This window comes from Oncorhynchus clarkii, chromosome 27 (assembly GCF_045791955.1).
Source record: "Oncorhynchus clarkii lewisi isolate Uvic-CL-2024 chromosome 27, UVic_Ocla_1.0, whole genome shotgun sequence".
NCBI lineage: Eukaryota > Metazoa > Chordata > Actinopteri > Salmoniformes > Salmonidae > Oncorhynchus > Oncorhynchus clarkii.
In genome coordinates, this window is record NC_092173.1 from 34,642,744 (window position 1) to 34,664,132 (window position 21,389).

Here is a 21,389-nt window from a genome sequence, read left to right on the forward strand (position 1 = left end):
TCACTCTCATTCACTCTCAATATTTAGTCTTGCCCATTCACTCTCAATATTTAGTCTTGTCCATTCACTCTCATTCACTCTCAACATGTAGTCTTGCCCATTCACTCTCAATATTTAGTCTTGCCCATTCACTCTCATTCACTCTCAACATTTAGTCTTGCCCATTCACTCTCAATATTTAGTCTTGCCCATTCACTCTCAATATTTAGTCTTGCCCATTCACTCTCAATATTTAGTCTTGCCAATTCAATCTCAATATTTAGTCTTGCCCATTCACATACATGTCTCAATTGTCTCAAGGATTAAACATCCTTCATTAACCTGTCTCCTCCCCTTCATCTACACTGACTGAAGTAGATTTAACAAATCAATAAGGGATCATAGCTTTCACTTGAATTCACCTGACCAGTCTATGTAATGGAAAGAGCAGGTGTTCCTAATGTTTTCTACACTCAGTGTACATGTTGACACTCAAACACACACACTGACACAAACACACACACACACAGAGCAGAACAAAACCCTTCAATTCATATTCTGATCTAACACACACACACAGCCCAGCTCTCGTCATGGCTAGAACGCCTTCCAACGACCTTTTCCTGCATTGCCATGGAAACACTAAGAGCATCATCCCTCTGACTTGACTGCATGACTTGTCATGTCTTGCTGCTTAGCACCTTTTGACACATTGATATGCCACACACACGCAAACACTCTAAAACACACATGCAGCACCTATACCACATCAATCCACAATGAAAGTGTATCTGCTCAATATTCCTCTCTCTCTCTCTCTCTCTCTCTCTCTCTCTCTCTCTCTCTCTCTCTCTCTCTCTCTCTCTCTCTCTCTCTCTCTCTCTCTCTCTCTCTCTCTCTCTCTCTCTCTCTCTCTCTCTCTCTCTCTCTCTCTCTCTCTCTCTCTCTCTCGTTGTGTAATCCTAGTCTACAATGTGTCTTCACCTGAGTGTGTGTGATTCTGTGTTTGAGTAAGAGTGTGCATATGTGTCTGCATGTGTGTAGTGCATGCACCGGGGGAAACAGGAGCAAGGCTAACAGCAGGTGGGGGGAGGGGCCTGCTGTGTGTTTGTGGCTGAGTGGAGCGAGGAGGAGGAAGAGAGAGCCAGCAGCAACCAAGCCGACTCACACTAGTTATTAACTTTTAGCTAGCTGGTCATTACCGGTATCATCCAATCTGATTACAAAGTACCTGTTTTGACTGCATCAAACCAAGAAGAGAAACTAGTTAAACTATAGCTAGCTAGCTGGGTTGGCTAATCGCTTTTCCCCATCCTACACAATAACAAAAAACACCACATTCAAAGTATTGAGTGAAAGCCTACCTGTTGGCTCCTAGTCGTTGAAACATATCCTTTTTTAAATAACTTTAATTCCACTTTCCACTGATCTCCTAACTAATTCCACTTTCCACTGATCTCCTAACTAATTACACTTTCCACTGATCTCCTAACTAATTCCACTTTCCACTGATCTCCTAACTAATTCCACTTTCCACTGATCTCCTAACTAATTCCACTTTCCACTGATCTCCTAACTAATTCCCCTTTACACTGATCTCCTAACATATTCCCCCTTTCCACTGATCTCCTAACTAATTCCACTGATCTCCTAACTAATTCCACTTTCCACTGATCTATCTAAATAAATCTTCCATTGATCTCCTAACTAATTTAATCCTAACAGAGCCAGAGTCTAGTGGCGCTTTGATGATGTGATTGGCCAACAAAAACAACAAGATAGACAAGCGTCTTGAAAAACACACCTCTCGTGAAAAGCCACAGCAGCATAAATGAGACAACATCTCTCTCAATTTATGGGGCTTTATTGGCATGGGAAACATATGTTTACATACATCTCTCTCTCTCTCTCTCTCTCTCTCTCTCTCTCTCTCTCTCTCTCTCTCTCTCTCTCTCTCTCTCTCTCTCTCTCTCTCTCTCTCTCTCTCTCTCTCTTTCTCTCTCTCTCTCTCTCTCTCTCTCTCTCTCTCTCTCGGCCCTGGGTAATCAGGTTTGGGTGGACCCGTGAAAACCTCTAGTGTGTGTGTGTGTGTACGTGCTACAGTGTGTGTGTGCGTGTGTGTGTGTGTCCGTGCTACAGTGTGTGTATATGTGTGTGTTGCTGTTTTTACACTGCGCTGATAGCACTCCACTGTGTTGTGGCGGTGGTCAGGCTCTCTGGGCCAGGCTGGACCGGGGGATTGTGGGAGATTAGCTCTAAGAGGATTAAAGCCCACGCTTCATTAGCATAGTGACTCACCGCCAGGGAGACAGACTGTACTGTAGCACACACACACACAGTAGCACGGACACATGTACACACACACACACACACTGTAGCACGCACACATGTACACACACACACTACAGCTTCATCAAAAGTTCACATAGCGTTCACACATTCCTAACAGTGGATGTGTGGCAGCTTCATCAATGGATAGAGCTAGCCAGACAAAATACTGTACATACAGTTGAACAAACAACTTAAATGGTAGGCTGTCATTGTAAATAAGAATGTGTTCTTAATTGACTTGCCTATAAATCAAGGTTAAATCAAATAAAAGCTGTAGTATCAGGAATGAAGGTAAGACCCAGATGCAGACAACGTCGTGTTAACAATGGTTTAATAATCCAACAGGGGCAGGCAATAAACAGGTCAAGGCAGGCAGGGGTCAGTAACCCAGAGGTGGGGCATCGGTACTGGATGGCAGGCAGGGGTCAGTAACCCAGAGGTGGGGCATCGGTACTGGATGGCAGGCAGGGGTCAGTAAACCAGAGGTGGGACATCGGTACTGGATGGCAGGCAGGGGTCAGTAAACCAGAGGTGGGACAGGCAGGGGTCAGTAAACCAGAGGTGGGACATTGGTGCTGAATGGCAGGCAGGGGTCAGTAAACCAGAGGAGGGACATCGGTACTGGATGGCAGGCAGGGGTCAGTAAACCAGAGGTGGGACATCGGTACTGGATGGCAGGCAGGGGTCAGTAAACCAGAGGAGGGACATCGGTACTGGATGGCAGGCAGGGGTCAGTAAACCAGAGGAGGGACATCGGTACTGGATGGCAGGCAGGGGTCAGTAAACCAGAGGTGGGACATTGGTGCCAAATGGCAGGCAGGGGTCAGTAAACCAGAGGTGGGACATCGGTACTGGATGGCAGGCAGGGGTCAGTAAACCAGAGGTGGGACATCGGTACTGGATGGCAGGCAGGGGTCAGTAAACCAGAGGAGGGACATCGGTACTGGATGGCAGGCAGGGGTCAGTAAACCAGAGGAGGGACATCGGTACTGGATGGCAGGCAGCCTGGGGGGGGGGGGGGGGGGGGGGGGGGCAGGCAGAGTAGTTAGGGCTCAGAGTCAGGTAGAAGGGCTCAGAGTCAGGACAGGCAAGGGTCAAACCCAGGAGGGCGAGAAAAAGAAAGACTGACAAAAGCAGGTGCTGAGACACAAAAACGCTGGTTGACTTGACAAACAAGACGAACTGGCAACAGACAGAGAACACAGGTATAAATACACAGGGGATAATGGGGAAGATGGGCGACACCTGGAGAGGGGTGGAGACATTCACAAAGACAGGTGGAACAGATCAAGGTGTGACAATAAGGCAGAAAGTTACATGAGCACTCTGCATAACATCCTTCCTTCACCAGTCAACAGGGTTAGTCTTGGGGTGTGTTCCATTCCAATAAAAACTAAACTGAGCCGTTACCTGGATAGGTCGTAAGGCTTAGCAATGTATCAGAACATCCCACTAGTGGAGCAGTGAAGTACGTTAACATTGGCATGCAGTACAGCTCTGCTCCACAATACGTTGAATACAGTCAAGTCGTTCTCATCTCCTAGTGATGGTATTAGCTCAGGGCTACGTTGCCCTGCATTTGACACTGTGTTTTCTCTAGCCTGGGCTTATAGTGTACCCTGGTTGAATACTGTGTGCCACACCAATAAGTCAGGCCCTCAGGCCAACGTCTCAGTGTGAATATGCAGGAGATAGACAGAAGGAGAGGCCAAGAGAGACAGAGAGACCTCAGCAGCCTATACCAAGGTTAATTGACACTGGAAGGTATGCCGGACTGTATGTGAGTGTGTGCGTGCGTACGAACGTGTGTGTGTGTGTCTGTGTGTGAGCGAGAGGGGTCCATCTCTGCAGTCCCTCAATACTGCGGCAGCTCTCAGGCAGCAGATTGGAGAGAAAGAGGAGAGAGGAGAGAGACAGACAGACAGAGTTGTATATTATCTACCTCACTTGCTTTGGCAATGTTAACACATGTTTCTTATGCCAATAAAGCCCCTTGAATAGAATAGAATAGAATAGAAGAGAGAGAGAGAGAGAGAGAGAGAGAGAGAGAGAGAGAGAGAGAGAGAGAGAACCTGACTCGTCATGTTCTATGTTTGTTCTATGTTTGAACACAACCCTGGGCCAGACCACACAGTCTCACATTCTGCCATTTTACAATCTAAACCATTGTTGTTAATACACCTGAATGTAGACTGTAGGAGCATGTCACCACGGTATCATACATGCACAGTGCAGACGAACAGGTGAGAAACTTCAGATCAGAATAGAGGTGGCCTAAACTCTAAAGCAGGAGTGGACCAGCCCCACGGGGTCGAAACAGACCCACAAGGTATGAAATTATTGTTATTTTCAAATACAATCTCTTTTTGGGCTTAGTTGTGGTCCATTTGCAGTGCACAAATTATTATAATTATGTTTCGGCGCTCAGACCATCAGCTCCGAAAAAAAACGTCCCGCGGTTGAATCTAGTTACCTATCCCTGCTCTACAGTATGAGAAGACTGCAGCATCGCCATCGCTACTACCTGAGATGGTGAACTGCAGTCCAGGCAGAAAGACAGTGATATCTGAAGAATAGAGAGATGTAGCAGGAGATAGGGTGGGAACTGTAAATCAATAGATAATTACAGAAAGATAGAGCTATTACCGAGAGTGAGAGAGAGGCAGGGGGAGGGGAGAGAGGGGGAGGGGGAGGGGAGAGGGATGGGAAGGGGGAGGGGAGAGAGAGGGGTAGGGGGGAGGGAGGGGGAGTGAGAGAGAGAGAGAGGTAGGGGGGGAGAGGGGGCAAGAGAGAGGGAGAGGAGTAGGGGGAGGGGAGAGGGAGGAGGGAGGAGGGAGGTAGAGGGCAGAGGGAGGAGTGAGGAAGAGGGCAGATGGAGGAGGGCAGAGGGAGGTAGAGGGCAGAAGGAGGTAGAGGGCAGAGGGTGAACGGAGGTAGGATGCAGACGGAGGCAGAGGGCAGAGGGAGGTAGAGGGAAGAAGGAGGAGGGAGATAGAGGACAGACGGAAGTAGAGGGAGGAGAGAGGTAGAGGGAGGAGAGAGGTAGAGGGGAGAGGGAGCGAGAGAGAGAGAGAGAGAGAGAGAGAGGTAGGGGGAGGGGAGAGGGAGCGAGAGGGAGGTTGGAGGTAAAGGGAGGTAGAGAGGGAGGTGGGTGGAGGTACAGGGTAAAGTAAAGAGTAAAGGAAAGAGAGGAGGGAGATAGAGGGAGGTAGAGGGAGGTAGAGGGAGGTAGAGGGGGGAGGGAGTTAAAGGGAGGAGAGAGGTAGAGGGAGGAGGGAGGTAGAGGAAGGAGGGAGGTAGAGGGAGGATGGAGGTAGAGGGAGGTAGAGGGATGTAGAGGGGGGAGGGAGTTAAAGGGAGGAGAGAGGTAGAGGAAGGAGGGAGGTAGAGGGAGGGAGAGGGAGGTAGAGGGAGGTTGGAGGTAGAGAGAGGTAGAGGGAGGTAGAGGGGGGAGGGAGGTAGAGGGGAGAGGGAGCGAGAGAGAGAGAGGTAGGGGGAGGGGGAGGGGGAGGAGGGAGGTAGAGAAAGGAGGGAGGTAGAGGGAGGTAGAGGGAGGTAGGGGGAGGGAGAGGGGGGTAGGAGGTAGAGGAAGGTAGAGGAAGGAGGGAGGTAGAGGAAGGGGAGAAAGAGAGATGAGGGAGGTACAGGGAGGTACAGGGGGAGGTAAAGAGAGGAGGGAGATATAGAGAGGTAGAGGGAGGTATATGGAGATGTAGGGGGAGGTAGAGGGAGGGGGAGGTAGAGGGCGGAGGGAGGGAGAGGGAGGTAGAGGGAGGTTGGAGGTAGAGGGAGGTTGGAGGTAGAGGGAGGTAGAGAGAGGGGGGGTAGAGGAAGGGGAGAAAGAGAGATGAGGGAGGTACAGGGAGGTACAGGGGGAGGTAAAGAGAGGAGGGAGATATAGAGAGGTAGAGGGAGGTATATGGAGATATAGGGGGAGGTAGAGGGAGGGGGAGGTAGAGGGCGGGGGGAGGTAGAGGGAGGGAGAGGGAGGTAGAGGGAGGTTGGAGGTAAAGGGAGGTAGAGAGAGGGGGTGGGTACAAGGAGGTACAGGGTAAAGTAAAGAGTAAAGGAAAGAGAGGAGGGAGGTAGAGGGAGGTAGAGGGAGGTAGAGGGAGGTAGAGGGAGGAGGGAGGTAGAGGAAGGAGGGAGGTAGAGGGAGGATGGAGGTAGAGGGAGGTAGAGGGATGTAGAGGGGGGAGGGAGTTAAAGGGAGGAGAGAGGTAGAGGAAGGAGGGAGGTAGAGGGAGGGAGAGGGAGGTAGAGGGAGGTTGGAGGTAGAGGGAGGTAGAGGAAGGAGGGAGGTAGAGAGAGGGGGAGAAAGAGAGATGAGGGAGGTACAGGGAGGTACAAGAGAGGAGGGAGATATAGAGCGGTAGAGGGAGGTATAGGGAGATATAGGGGGAGGGAGGTAGAGGGAGAGGGAGGAGGGAGGTAGAGGGAGGACGGAGGTAGAGGGAGGGGGAGGTAGAGGGCGGAGGGAGGTAGAGGGAGTGGAGGTAGAGAAAGATGGAGTTAGAGGGCAGAGGGAGGAGAGAGGTAGAAGGCAGATGGAGGAGGGAGGTAGAGAGCAGTGTGAGTTAGAGGGCAGAGGGAGGTAGAGGGCAGAGGGAGGAGGGAGGTAGAGGGCAGAGGGCAGAGTGAGGTAGTGGGCAGAGGGCAGAGTGAGGGCAGAGGGTGGTAGAGGGCAGAGGGGGGTAGAGGGAGAGGGAGGGAGAGGGCAGAGGGAGGTAGAAGGCAAAGGGAGTGGGAGATAGAGGGCAGAGGGAGGTAGAGGGCAGAGGGAGGTAGAGGGCAGAGGGAGATAGCGGGCAGACGGAGGTAGAGGGCAGAGGGAGGTAGAGGGCAGAGGGAGGTAGAGGTCAGAGGGAGGTAGAGGGAGGTAGAGGGCAGAGGGAGGTAGTTGGCAGAGGGAGGTAGAGGGCAGAGGGAGGTAGAGCGCAGAGGCTAGAGGGAGAAAAGAGGTAGAGGGCAGAGGGAAGTAGAGGGCAGAGGGAGGTAGAGGGCAGAGGGAGGTAGAGGGCAGAGGGAGGAAGAGGGCAGAGGGACAGTGTCCCAACAGTCAAGGATAAAGGGAGGGGGAGGTAGAGGGCGGAGAGAGGTAGAGACGGTGATAGAGGGAGAGATTAGGAAAGCAGATGGACATATGGTAGGACAGTGTCCCAACAGTCAAGGAGGAGGGAGGTAAAGGGAGTGTGGGAGGTAGAGGGCAGGGGAGAGAGGGGCAGAGGGCAGAGTGAGGTAGGACAGACGGAAGTAGAGGGAGGGGAGAGAGGGGCAGAGGGAGGTAGAGGACAGAGGGAGGTAGAGGGCAGAGGGAGGTAGAGGGCAGAGGGAGGAAGAGGGGGGAGAGAGGTAGAGACGGTGATAGAGGGAGAGATTAGGAAAGCAGATATGGTAGGACAGTGTCCCAACAGTCAAGGATAAAGTTCTAGGTGGAATGACTGGAATGTGCGGCTGTTTCTTCCAGAAGAAATACCATATAATGTCAAATAAATGCGGTCTCAAATAGCCATCTGTCCCTTTTAATAGCCAGCAACGACACACATTTCAGCAAATAAACGCCTGTTCCAAATAAGCACTTGGTCTAAATGAGTTGTTTACGATGTTACCATGAGTTACTCAAGAGGTTTAATATTTATTGCCAGTAAAAAACTGCTAGCCATTGGTTGCTAACAGCTGAGAACTTCTAGCTAACTTGCGAGCTCAAAAATGGTAAACTTCGGAGTACAGACCCTAGAAATTGGTCGATCACCTGCTAGTGGTGAAAGTAATAACTGTCGAAAATGCATGTCAAAGAGGAGTATAATTAGTCAAGGAAAAGTTTGTGTTTCTTTGGAGAGGCATACTAACAGAAATGTGACATAGTGTGGAAAGTACGTTTATAAAAATGCTAGAATCAAACAATTAACTACGCAAACGAGCAAAAGCTGTGTGCATTATAGAAATAGACGCATGGCTCAAATAGAAGCCTGTCTTCAATAGACGCCTTGCTCAAATAGAAGCCTGTCTTTAATAGACGCCTTGCTCAAATAGAAGCCTGTCTTTAATAGACGCCTTGCTCAAATAGAAGCCTGTCTTTAATAGACGCCTTGCTCAAATAGAAGCCTGGCTCTAATAGACACCTGGCTCAAATAGAAGCCTGTCTCTAATAGACGCCTGGCTCAAATAGAAGCCTGTCTCTAATAGACGCCTGGCTCTAATAGACACCTGGCTCAAATAGAAGCCTGGCTCTAATAGACACCTGGCTCAAATAGAAGCCTGTCTTTAATAGACGCCTGGCTCTAATAGACGCCTGGCTCTAATAGACGCCTGGCTCTAATAGAAGCCTGGCTCTAATAGACACCTGGCTCAAATAGAAGCCTGGCTCTAATAGACACCTGGCTCAAGAAGCCTGTCTCTAGACGCCTGGCTCTAGACGCCTGGCTCTAATAGACACCTGGCTCAAATAGAAGCCTGGCTCTAATAGACACCTGGCTCAAATAGAAGCCTGGCTCTAATAGACGCCTGGCTCTAATAGACGCCTGGCTCTAATAGACGCCTGGCTCTAATAGAAGCCTGGCTCTAATAAGCCTGGCTCTAATAGACACCTGGCTCAAATAGAAGCCTGGCTCTAATAGACACCTGGCTCAAATAGAAGCCTGGCTCTAATAGACGCCTGGCTCTAATAGACACCTGGCTCAAATAGAAGCCTGGCTCTAATAAGCGCATGTTCAGTGATTTAAGCAAAAAAATTCCCGGACAATTCATTGAAGTTTTACAGTAGTGAAAATTGTAAAGAAACATTAATCTAACCACTGGAACTGAGCCAACATGGGAAGATAGACGAAAGCTCTGTTGTTAGATGAATACTTACAATCCAACATATGAGCAGCTGTCAACTAATGTTGCTTATGACAGACGCTAGATGCAGCAAAGCAACATAAGTACCAACAGTTCAGACTCAACTACTAAACTCTGTTGATGACAGCATTGCAGAATGTTTACTTCTAGTAGTGCTGGTGTCTTAACATATCAATGAGGAAACTCTCTCAAATCTACATTGAAGACCTTAGAAACACAAAAACCTACATACGCAAGCACATACACGCAGGTACGCAAGCAAGACACCTCGTCAGACCTCCGTGACTCCAGTGAATCACAGCCAATCTGTTCTCCCTCCATGGGGCTAATCGTCCAATCATATCGCTCTGTTCTCCCCTCGGAGCCCACTGGCATAATGAAGAGAAATCACCACACATTCAGCAGGTCTACACACACATTTGATGTGTATGTGCGTATAGCTATGTGTGTGTGTGTCAAATGAAGAGAAATGTCTAGTGATTAATTTTCCGCGCTTTCTCTTTTGTGTGTGTGGTAGTGACAAATTAGGAGTAATGACTGTCTATGAATCACTATACACCTTCCCTATTGCTTCTGTCAGGCAGCCTCATCCACTGCACACCTTCCCTATTGCTGCTGTCAGGCAGCTCCATCCACTGTACACCTTCCCTATTGCTTCTGTCAGGCAGCTCCATCCACTGTACACCTTCCCTATTGCTTCTGTCAGGCAGCTCCATCCACTGTACACCTTCCCTATTGCTTCTGTCAGGCAGCTCCATCCACTGTACACCTTCCCTATTGCTTCTGTCAGGCAGCTCCATCCACTGTACACCTTCCCTATTGCTTCTGTCAGGCAGCTCCATCCACTGTACACCTTCCCTATTGCTTCTGTCAGGCAGCTCCATCCACTGTACACCTTCCCTATTGCTTCTGTCAGGCAGCTCCATCCACTGTACACCTTCCCTATTGCTTCTGTCAGGCAGCTCCATCCACTGTACACCTTCCCTATTGCTTCTGTCAGGCAGCTCCATCCACTGTACACCTTCCCTATTGCTTCTGTCATCCACTGTACACCTTCCCTATTGCTTCTGTCAGGCAGCTCCATCCACTGTACACCTTCCCTATTGCTTCTGTCAGGCAGCTCCATCCACTGTACACCTTCCCTATTGCTTCTGTCAGGCAGCTCCATCCACTGTACACCTTCCCTATTGCTTCTGTCAGGCAGCTCCATCCACTGTACACCTTCCCTATTGCTTCTGTCAGGCAGCTCCATCCACTGTACACCTTCCCTATTGCTTCTGTCAGGCAGCTCCATCCACTGTACACCTTCCCTATTGCTTCTGTCAGGCAGCTCCATCCATTGCTGTACACCTTCCCTATTGCTTCTGTCAGGCAGCTCCATCCACTGTACACCTTCCCTATTGCTTCTGTCAGGCAGCTCCATCCACTGTACACCTTCCCTATTGCTCCTGTCAGGCAGCTCCATCATGGAGGACAGGAGCCTTATGTGAGTATGTGTCTCTGTCGCATGTGTGTGCGTGTGCGTGTGCGTGTGCGTGTGCGTGTGTGTGTGTGTTTTATGACCTGATGTACTTGTATAAAGCGCTGACTCGCTGCATCATGCCTGCAGATCAATGCTGCTGATAAGAGATGCTTTGAATGCTGTTGACCCGTTGCTGTGTTTACTGCGTGTGTCGTTAGGATGGATTGATCAGCACTAATGATGACACTTTTACTACACAGGCAGAATTATGGCGGACAGCAGGGATTACACACACACTCACCAAGGCCTGCGAGGTGAAGGCAGCCATTGCACTCTGTAGTCTATCTGGCCTGATGGCCTGAACCAGCAGCACCTGCAGAGAGAAAGAGAAAGAGGAGGAGGAGAGGAGGAGGAGAGGGGAGACAGATGAGTAGGAGGAGAGGGGAGCCAGAAGAGGAGGAGAGGGGAGACAGAAGAGGAGGAGGAGAGGAGAGACAGAAGAGGAGAAGGAGAGGAGAGACAGAGGAGGCGGGGAGGATGAGAGGGGAGACAGAAGAGGAGAGGGGAGACAGATAAGGAGGAGAGGAGAGACAGATAAGGAGGAGAGGGGAGACAGAAGAGGAGAGGGGAGACAGATAAGGAGGAGAGGGGAGACAGAAGAGGAAAGGGGAGACATATAAGGAGGAGAGGGGAGACAGAAGAGGAGAGGAGGAAAGGGGAGGCAGAAGAGGAGGAGGAGAGGAGGAGAGGAGAGACAGAAGATGAGGGAAGGAGGAGAGACAGAAGAGGAGAAGGAGAGGAGAGACAGAAGAGTGGAGAAAAGAGGGATGGAATGAAAGGATGAAGCTAAAAAGCAAAAGATCCGAGAATGCAACATTAACAGACTCCCTCCTCCTTTTACAGTGTGTATGTATGTAAACAAACCTTCAACATGGTATATACTGTATGAACATTGAAAATGACATATGAATCTTGAACATGGTATATACTGCACTGCTCAACACATCCTAGATCTGAATGAATGAAATATTCTTATTAAATACCTTTTTCTTTACATAGTTGAATGCTGACAACAAAATCACACAAAAATTATCAATGGAAATCAAATTTATCAACCCATGGAGGTCTGGATTTGGAGTCACACTCAAAATTAAAGTAGAAAACCACACTACAGGCTGATCCAACTTTGATGTAATGCTCTTAAGTCAAAATGAGGTTCAGTAGTGTGTGTGGCCTCCACGTGCCTGTATGACCTCCCTACAACGCCTGGGCATGCTCCTGATGAGGTGGCGGATGGTCTCCTGAGGGATCTCCTCCCAGACCTGGACTAAAGCATCCGCCAACTCCTGGACAGTCTGTGGTGCAACATGGTGTTGGTGGATGGAGCGTGACATGATGTCCCAGATGTGCTCAGTTGGATTCAGGTCTGGGGAACGGGCGGGCCAGTCCATAGCATCAATGCCTTCCTCTTGCAGGAACTGCTGACACACTCCAGCCACATGAGGTCTAGCATTGTCTTGCATTAGGAGGATCCCAGGGCCAACCACACCAGCATATGGTCTCACAAGGGGTCTGAGGATCTCATATCGGTACCTAATGGCAGTCAGGCTACCTCTGGCGAGAACATGGAGGGCTGTGCGGCCCCCCAAAGAAATGCCATCCCACACCATGACTGACCCACCGCCAAACCGGTCATGCTGGAGGATGTTGCAGGCAGCAGAACGTTCTCCACGGCGTCTCCAGACTCTGTCACGTCTGTCACATGTGCTCAGTGTGATCCTGCTTTCATCTGTGAAGAGCACAGGGCGCCAGGCGAATTTGCCAATCCTGGTGTTCTCTAGCAAATGACAAACGTCCTGCACGGTGTTAGGCTGTAAGCACAACCCCCACCTGTGGACGTCGGGCCCTCATACCACCCTCATGGAGTCTGTTTCTGACCGTTTGAGCAGACACATGCACATTTGTGGCCTGCTGGAGGTCATTTTGCAGGGCTCTGGCAGTGCTCCTCCTGTTCCTCTTTGCACAAAGGCAGAGGTAGCGGTCCTGCTGCTGGGTTGTTGCCCTCCTACGGCCTCCTCCACGTCTCCTGATGTACTGGCCTGTACCTGGTAGCGCCTCCATGCTCTGGACACTACGCTGACAGACACAGCAAACCTTCTTGCCACAGCTTGCATTGATGTTCCATCCTGGATGAGCTGCACTACCTGAGTCACTTGTGTGGGAAGTAGACTCCCTCTCATGCTACCACTAGAGTGAAAGCTTCGCCAGCATTCAAAAGTGACCAAAACATCAGCCAGGAAGCATAGGAACTGAGAAGTGGTCTGTAGTCACCACCTGCAGAACCACTCCTTTATTGGGGGTGTCTTGCGAATTGCCTATAATTTCCACCTGTTGTCTATTCCATTTGCACAACAGCATGTGAAATTTATTGTCAATCAGTGTTGCTTCCTAAGTGGACAGTTTGATTTCACAGAAGTGTGATTGACTTGGAGTTACATTGTGTTGTTTAAGTGTTCCCTTTTTTTGAGCTGTGTATATGAACCTTGAACATGGTATAAGGAATCTGCTCCCACAAAGATTTCTGGGTACCCTGTTACCGGAAAGGAAAAGAAGGTGAGTTCATCCGTGATAGTAGGGTTGCAAAGCGTTGGACAGTTGGAAAGTGAACCCCTGGAATTTTGGGATTTTTGCTTAAATGAATTTAATAAAGTAAGCTTATAACAGTGAAGGCAATTCTAGGTCTTGTGGCATATTTTGTGGCATATTAAACTTGTGGCATATTAAACTAGCCCCAATTCAATTGCAACCCTCTGCATGCACAGTGCACTCTTCCATCACATGTGCAGCTGATTCTTAAGATCTTGCACGCTAATGAGATGCTATTTAGCCCACACTACTAGACTGTCTGAGCCAAGGACTACATGCTTTCTGGTACGTTTTGATTACAATACTGAGTGGGGTGAATATATTTTATGTGACACACATGACTTTTGTGAACTAGTAAACAGTAGCCTGCAGCAAAGTGTGTTTAAATCATTTCTAACTTATTAACAATGTCTGCTTGTTAGTTTTTGATACCATGTGGGTTTTAGCTTGCTTGAGCCTGCTAAATGAGGAATGTTAAGTCACCTGTTTCAAGACATGTTTCATTTAAACCATTTATCTAATTAAGGAGTTGTTTCATCGAACTGCTTAACTATTTATCTGAACATGGAATTTTTTTTCTTCCTCATTTGTTTCTAATCTTTACAGGAAAATGCCACTATCTGATGTGTGGAGACATTTCACAGCAACTAATGTGGAAGGAAAAGCTGTGTACATTCGCAAATACTGTGCCAAGTCATATGTGAAGAATGCAACAAAGATCCAGAATCATCTGGCCATGTTCCCTCAGTGCTCACAACAAGCAACCTCTGACAAAAGTCCCTCTACTTCTATTCAAGGTGAAAATGACCTTATCGATAGCAACAGCTCATGGTCCTGCTGGAATCAGAAGTTTTTTTGACTCAATGGAGGAGCGTAGTCAGAGTAATGTCTTGTTCGAGCTGTGTATGCAACTGGTACTCTGATACTCACAGGCAATGTGTATTGGAAGAGATTTCTGAACGTTCTTCGCCCAGCATACACCCCTCCAACTAGACATGCTTTATCTACTCATTTGCTGGATGCAGAGTTCAACAGAGTTCAAGTGAAGGTCAAGCAAATCATAGAGAAAGCAGACTGTATTGCAATCATCTCTGATGGGTGGTTGAATGTTCGTGGGCAAAGAATAATTAACTACATAATCTCCACCCCTCAGTATTCTACAAGAGCACAGACACAAGGGACAACAGACACACTGGTCTCTACGTTGCAGATGAGCTGAAGGCAGTCATCAATGACCTTGGACCACAGAATGTATTTGCACTGGTGACAGATAATGCTGTGAACTTGATGGCTGCTTGGTCACATCACACCCATTGGCTGTGCTGCTCATGTATTGAATCTGCTCCTCGAGGACATCATGGCACTGATAACAATGGATCTACTCTACAAGAGAGCCAATGAAATGGTTAGGTATGTGAAGGGTCATACTGCAGAAATCTACCTCACTGAGCAAAGTGAGAAGAATAAGGTCACCACATTGAAGCTCCCCAGCAACACCCATTGGGGTGGTGTTGTCATCATGTTTGACAGTCTCCTGGAGGGGAAGGAGTCTCTCCAAGAAATTGCCATATCATAGTCTGCCGATATGGACAGCCCCATCAAGAGGATCCTCCTGGATGATGTATTTTGGGAGAGAGTGGTAAGCAGCCTGAAACTCCTGAAACCTATAGCAGTAGCCATTGAACCGATTGAGGGAGACAATTTTTTTTATTTTTTTATTTTACCTTTATTTAGCCAGGCAAGTCAGTTAAGAACAAATTCTTATTTTCAATGACGGCCTGGGAACAGTGGGTTAACTGCCTGTTCAGGGGCAGAACGACAGATTTGTACCTTGTCAGCTCGGGGGTTTGAACTCGCAACCTTCCGGTTACTAGTCCAACGCTCTAACCACTAGGCTACCCTGCCGCCCACAATGCCATCCTGTCTGATGTTCAGACTCTGCTTGCAGCTGTAAGAGAATAAATCCGTACTGCCCTGCCCACTTCACTGTTGCTCCAAGCAGAGGAATCTGCAGTTCTGAAATACATCAAAAACGGTGAAGACTTCTGCCTGAAGCCCATACACCCCGCAGCGTTCATGTTGGACCCCATGTTTGCTGTCAAGAGCATCCTGTCTGGTGCAGAGATCAACAAGGCCTATGGTGTCAGAGGACGTTTCCACCTCTGAAGATTCCCCAAAATGTGCAACCCTACATGAAAGAGAGATGAGGTGAATGAGACTGTCCCAAAACCACTCTCTCACACACCCGCACGCACGCACACACACACACACAGCTGTTGTACGTTACCATCTTTCTCACCATATCCCTACTATGAGGCCAGTGAAGGCGTCCCACTCCTGTAGTTGAAGCAGAGAGACAACAGCATTAAGATGAATAGGAGATGATGTCAGATGGACAGGACTTCATGACTGAAGAGGAAAAGCCTATGCCTGATAATGATCATGTTGTGAATGGTTATAACAACTTAGATTATCTTGCAAGAGGTCTGGGTGCATCCCTCTGGCAAAGTGCATGTTGAACATCAGCTGGTCAAACTACAGAGGAAGAACAGAGAGAAGAGTCAGAGATAGAGGGAGGGAGGGAAGGGGTACAGAGTGAGTGAGAATACTAGAGAGAAAGAGAGGGAGAGAGAGAGAGAGAGAGAGAGAGAGAGAGAGAAAGGGACAGAGGGAGAGGGAGACAGAGAGAGACTGGCAGAGGTGGACAGACAGAGAGAAAGAGTGAGTGAGAGAGAGAGAGAGACAGACGGACAGACAGAGAGAAAGAGTGAGTGAGTGAGTGAGTGAGTGAGTGAGTGAGTGAGTGAGTGAGAGAGAGATCTGGGGTCACCAAACTGTGACCCCAGTTTGATTCCCAAACATTCCATGAAAAAGCCCTCACCTACAAAGAGATAAACCTGGAGAAGAGTCCCCTCAGCCAGATGGTACTGGGACTCTTCACAAACACAAACAGACCCCACAAAGACCCAGGTTAGCAACACAATTAGACCCAACCAAGTCATGAGAAAACAAAAGGAAAATTACTTGACACATTGGAAAGAATCAACAAAAACACTGAGCAAACTGGAATGTGATTTGGCCCTAAACAGAGAGTACACAGAGGCAGAATACATGACCACTGTGACTGACCCAAAATGAAGGAACATTGAGACTATGTACAGACTGAGTGAGCATAGCTTTAATATTGAGAGAGTCCACCATCGCCTCTCTCAATGTGCATGTAAATATTGGTGGGGCCAAAAAAACAAAAAACATTTGATGCATGCCAGCAAAGTCACTACACAACACAACACTAAACAATACATTAATTGCACAATAACGGTGACAAACGGTGCCCATTAACTGTTATGGCCTACATAAAGCTGTCCCAACAGCAGTCTCAGCAGCAGTCCCAACACCATACCACTGCTACACCTGGCTGTCAGCAGAGCCTCGTCTGACAACGAAACCGTTAATTCAGACTCATTTACTGTCTTTTAAAAAAACAGCTGATATGGTGACTTGCTTAAAGAAATGTGGTTTGTACTGATAATTGAGATGTACAAACTATGGCATAAGGGGACGACAAGCGGATAACAGGCAATACATAATTTTGATTACGACATTAACGAGCGAGCTAAGATGGACGTAGTCAAGATAACTGTTTGTTCAGCACTTTTGAAATGTACAACGACAGAATTCAGAACATGGGCTGTTCTTACAGTGTTCTCCTTGTACACCAAGTCAGAATGGTAGGATAAATAAAGGGGGCATATAAGCAGACAATGAAAGATCTTACAATATTCAATTGTGACATTTTTCTAGAACAGGCTGTAGGCTGCGTGTGCGCCACCAGTCAGAACAATAGGCTAAGTGTATGTTGTGTAGTAAGCTTTTAGTAGCCCATGTGCCTCACCTTAAGGTATAGGGGGCAGCATTTTCACTTTTGGATATATAGCGTGCCAAATTTCAACTACCTGCTACTCATGCCAAGAATATAAGATATGCATATTATTAGTATATTTGGATAGAAAACAGTCTGAAGTCTAAAACTGTTTGAATCCTGTCTGTGAGTATAACAGAACTTATGTAGCAGGCAAAACCCAGAGGACTGACCATTAGGAATTGTTTTTTTAGGTCTCTGTCTGTTCAGTGAGTTCTCATTGGGAAACATTATTTCTTAGGCACTTGTTTGCAGGTCCTACCGCTTCCACTGGATGTCACCAGTCTTTGGAATTTGGTTGAGGTTATTCCTTTTTGCAATGAAGAAGTACAGACATCTAGGAACTGGGTAACACTGTTGAGAGTTGCGCAAGACTTGAAAAGTAGCGTTGGTTTGTTGTCTTCCTGTATTGAACACAGATAGACCCGTCTTCAATTTGATCGATTATTAACGTTTACAAATACCTAAAGTTGTATTGCAAATGTAGTTTGAAATGTTTTAGCAAAGTTTACAGGTAACACTTGAGATATTTTGTAGTGACGTTGCGCTAATTGGAAGCAGTTTTTTTTATGGATCAAACGCGCCTAATAAATTGACATTTTGGATATATATGGACGGAATTAATCGAACAAAAGGACCAATTGTGATGTTTATGGGACATATTGGAGTGCCAACAAAAGAAGCTCATCAAAGGTAAGACATGATTTATATTTTATTTCTGCGTTTTGTGTAGCGCCTTCAGGGTTGAAATATGCTATTCTCTTTGTTTACTGTTGTGCTATCATCAGATAATAGCTTATTATGCTTTCGCCGAAAAGCCTTTTTAAAATCTGACATGTTGGCTGGATTCACAATGAGTGTAGCTTTAATTTAGTATCTTACATGTGTGATTTAATGAAAGTAATCAGTAATCTTTATTCACAAATTTGGGGAGATTAACCTGTTGCGACTCTAGGGGCAGTATTTTCATTTTTGGAAAAAAAACTTTCCCGTTTTAAGCCCGTATTTTTCCCGTATTTTATCAGGACAATATGCTAGAATATGCATATAATTGACAGCTTTGGATAGAAAATACTCTAACGTTTCCAAAACTGTAAAGATATTGTCTGTGAGTATAACAGAACTGATGTTGCAGGCGAAAGCCTGAGAAAAATCCAATCCGGAAGTGCCCCATATTTTGAAAGGGCTGCGTTCCAATGAGTCCCTATTGAGCTGTGAATGTCCTATCAACGAGCTTACACTTTCTACGTATTCCCCAAGGTGTCTACAGCATTGTGACGTAGTTTTCCGCATTTATGTTGAAGAATAGCCGTAGGCGGCTACATTGCGTAAGTGGTCTCATGATGGCTCCCAGGGTGAGTCTCGCGTAAAATACAGAGGTAGCCATTACTCCAATCGGTCCTACTGAAAAACGAATTGTCCCTACGGATATATTATCGAATAGATATTAGAAAAACACCTTGAGGGTTGATTATAAACAACGTTTGCCATGTTTCTGTCGATATTATGGAGCTAATTTGGAATATTTTTCGCCGTTTTCGTGACTGCAATTTCCGGGCGATTTCTCAGCCAAACGTGAAGAACCAACGGAGCTATTTCCCCTACAAAAATAATATTTTGGGAAAAAATTAACTTTGGCTATCTACTTGGGAGTCTCGTGAGTGAAAACATCCGAAGTTCATTAAAGGTAGACGATTTCATTTGATTAAACTTACACAAATGCTTGTCTAGCTTTGGCTGTAAAGCATATTTTGAAAATCTGAGATGACAGGGTGATTAAGTAGCTAGGTCACGAAAATCAGAAAAGCAATCAAATTAATCGTTTACCTTTGATGATCTTCGGATGTTTTCACTCACGAGACTCCCAGTTAGACAAGAAATGTTCCTTTTGTTCCATAAAGATAATCTTTATACCCAAAATACCTCCGTTTGTTTGTCGCGTTATGTTCAGAAATCCACAGGAAAGAGCGGTCACAACAACACAGACATATATTCCAAATAATATCCATAATGTCCACATAAACATGTCAAATGTTTTTTATAATCAATCCTGAGGTTGTTTTTAAAATATATATTCGATAATATATCAACCGGTTTTTCAATAACACCGGGAGAAACAATGGCCGCTTTATTCTGTAGCGCAAAACTCACGCTGAGATCCCCCACCTTTCCACTTACGCAATGTGATCTTTCACGCTCCTTTTTCAAAATAAAAGCCTGAAACTATGTCTAAAGAGTGTTGACACCTTAGGGAAGCCATCCTTTAAATGGAGGATAGAAATGCATAGGAACAGAGAGGTTTCAAAATCACTTCCTGATTAGATTTTCCTCAAGTTTTCGCCTGCAATATCAGTTCTGTTATACTCACAGACAATATTTTTACAGTTTTGGTAACTTTAGAGTGTTTTCTATCCTAATCTGACAATTATATGCATATTTTAGTTTCTGAGGCTGAGAAATAGGCAGTTTCAAATGGGTACGTTTTTTAGTCAAAAATGAAAATACTGCCCCCTACACGCAAAAGGTTAACCAAACCCGTATGTCCGAGATTTTCTGCACAAGAGGAGAACTACAGAAGGAGATTACACACACGATTTGGCCAGCAGACTGGGTCTGGGTCCAATCACTAAAGAAAAAGGATTGAAAGCAGCCACAGTGGGAGGGGCCATACCAAGTGCTCCTGGTGACAGCCTTCGTGGTGAGAATAGCTGAAAGAGCTACTGGGCAATTTACTATACCATCAAGGTCCTGGATTAGTTGATCGTAATGATCAAGGGAGGGTAGGACACTCTGATACTGTCGAACAATCACAGAGTTAGGAGATGAACCGAATACCAATAAGGTTCGGAGTTACCTCTCTAACGAAGATTCCCTAACCCGCTCTATCCTCTCTGTGTGCGTTCATTGAAGTGAAAGTGTGGGTTTGCCTCTAGCTGATGATATGTTCTCCGGGGAAGGGGTCATATTCCTAATACATCATGACCCACCCAAGAAGGCAGAAGGGAGTAGCTTGACCCATAGTGTAGAAGATGAGGATTTTGTATTATACAAGTATTAAAGGTCACTCAATTTGGATAGAAGGGAAGTGAGAGCAGAGTTAGGGAAAGATGTCTCAGTTGAGTCCAAATGGGGTCCCTAACCTCTTGGCAGTCTAGAACTATGGGCCTTTATGGAAGATATCTGTGCAGATCCCTGTGTAATTCATGGGAGCAGGTCATAGCTCACACAAAGCGGGAGGGCTATGTAAATCAACACTCCCAATATGGAAGCAGATGGAGTATAGTAAAGGTGATGATTGTTGACTGCAATCCGGAACAAGGGAATATTGCATAAAGTTACAAATTACCATTAAAAACGTAAAGGAAGAGGATCTTGGGTTATGGTATGTTGGTTTTGACCAGGTTTCCGTCGACACTACAGTACCATTCTGGGTAGCAGAGATTAGAGCCGGTGATAGTTCTAGTCCAAGCAGTTCCCCTGACAAAACGGATATTACCAGTGCAGTCATCCAGAGCCAAGGACCGGTGCGGATAGTTCAGACAAAAGATCTTAAGGAAGTGATTGAGGTGGAGACTGGGTTTGGGGATTCCAACCTATGGTTGGAATGGATTCAGTATACAGCCAGATCAGTAGCTAAATAACAATGTTATGCCTCCGCCACAGCCAAACCTCAGTTGACAACCATCCCCTTTCCACTCGATGGAATTAATTTACCTAGGGGAATAACCTGTATGGTACAGCTGTTCAAGAAGGCAGAGAAGCCAAACAATGACAGTTGCAGTGATCTGCATTATCTGTATCCCCATGTGCCCTTTACATCCAGACTTACCCCTTCCACAGTTACAGGACGAAACTATTCTTGTATGGCTCGATACAACAGACACGGACGGAACGTGGGGGAAGTAAGAACATGCAATAGGACAGAGAATGTTACAACCGACGAGACAATGAGGGACCTGACTGGGTGGTTGAGTTCAGAGAACTTTAGTAAGATTAAAAGGCCTAGAGTGGATGTCTGGTGGTTGTGTGGAGGTATGAAGCTGTGGCCTAACCTGCCTACAAATTGGACTGGTATTTGTGCATTATTACAGTTGGGCATGTCCTTCACTCTTATCAAATACAAAAACCTAGTGCCGGGTAAAAGAGAGAGAGAAGGAGTGCTCCATCAGGGTCTTTTGTCAATAATGTTTACATTGATAGCATTGGGGT

General features: G+C 46.8%; 1 pseudogene; it reads right to left on the reverse strand.

The window, feature by feature from the left end:
- The window catches only part of LOC139385773 (cytoplasmic dynein 2 heavy chain 1-like), a 179,991-nt pseudogene that overhangs the window by 74,058 nt on the left and 84,544 nt on the right, over positions 1-21,389 (reverse strand).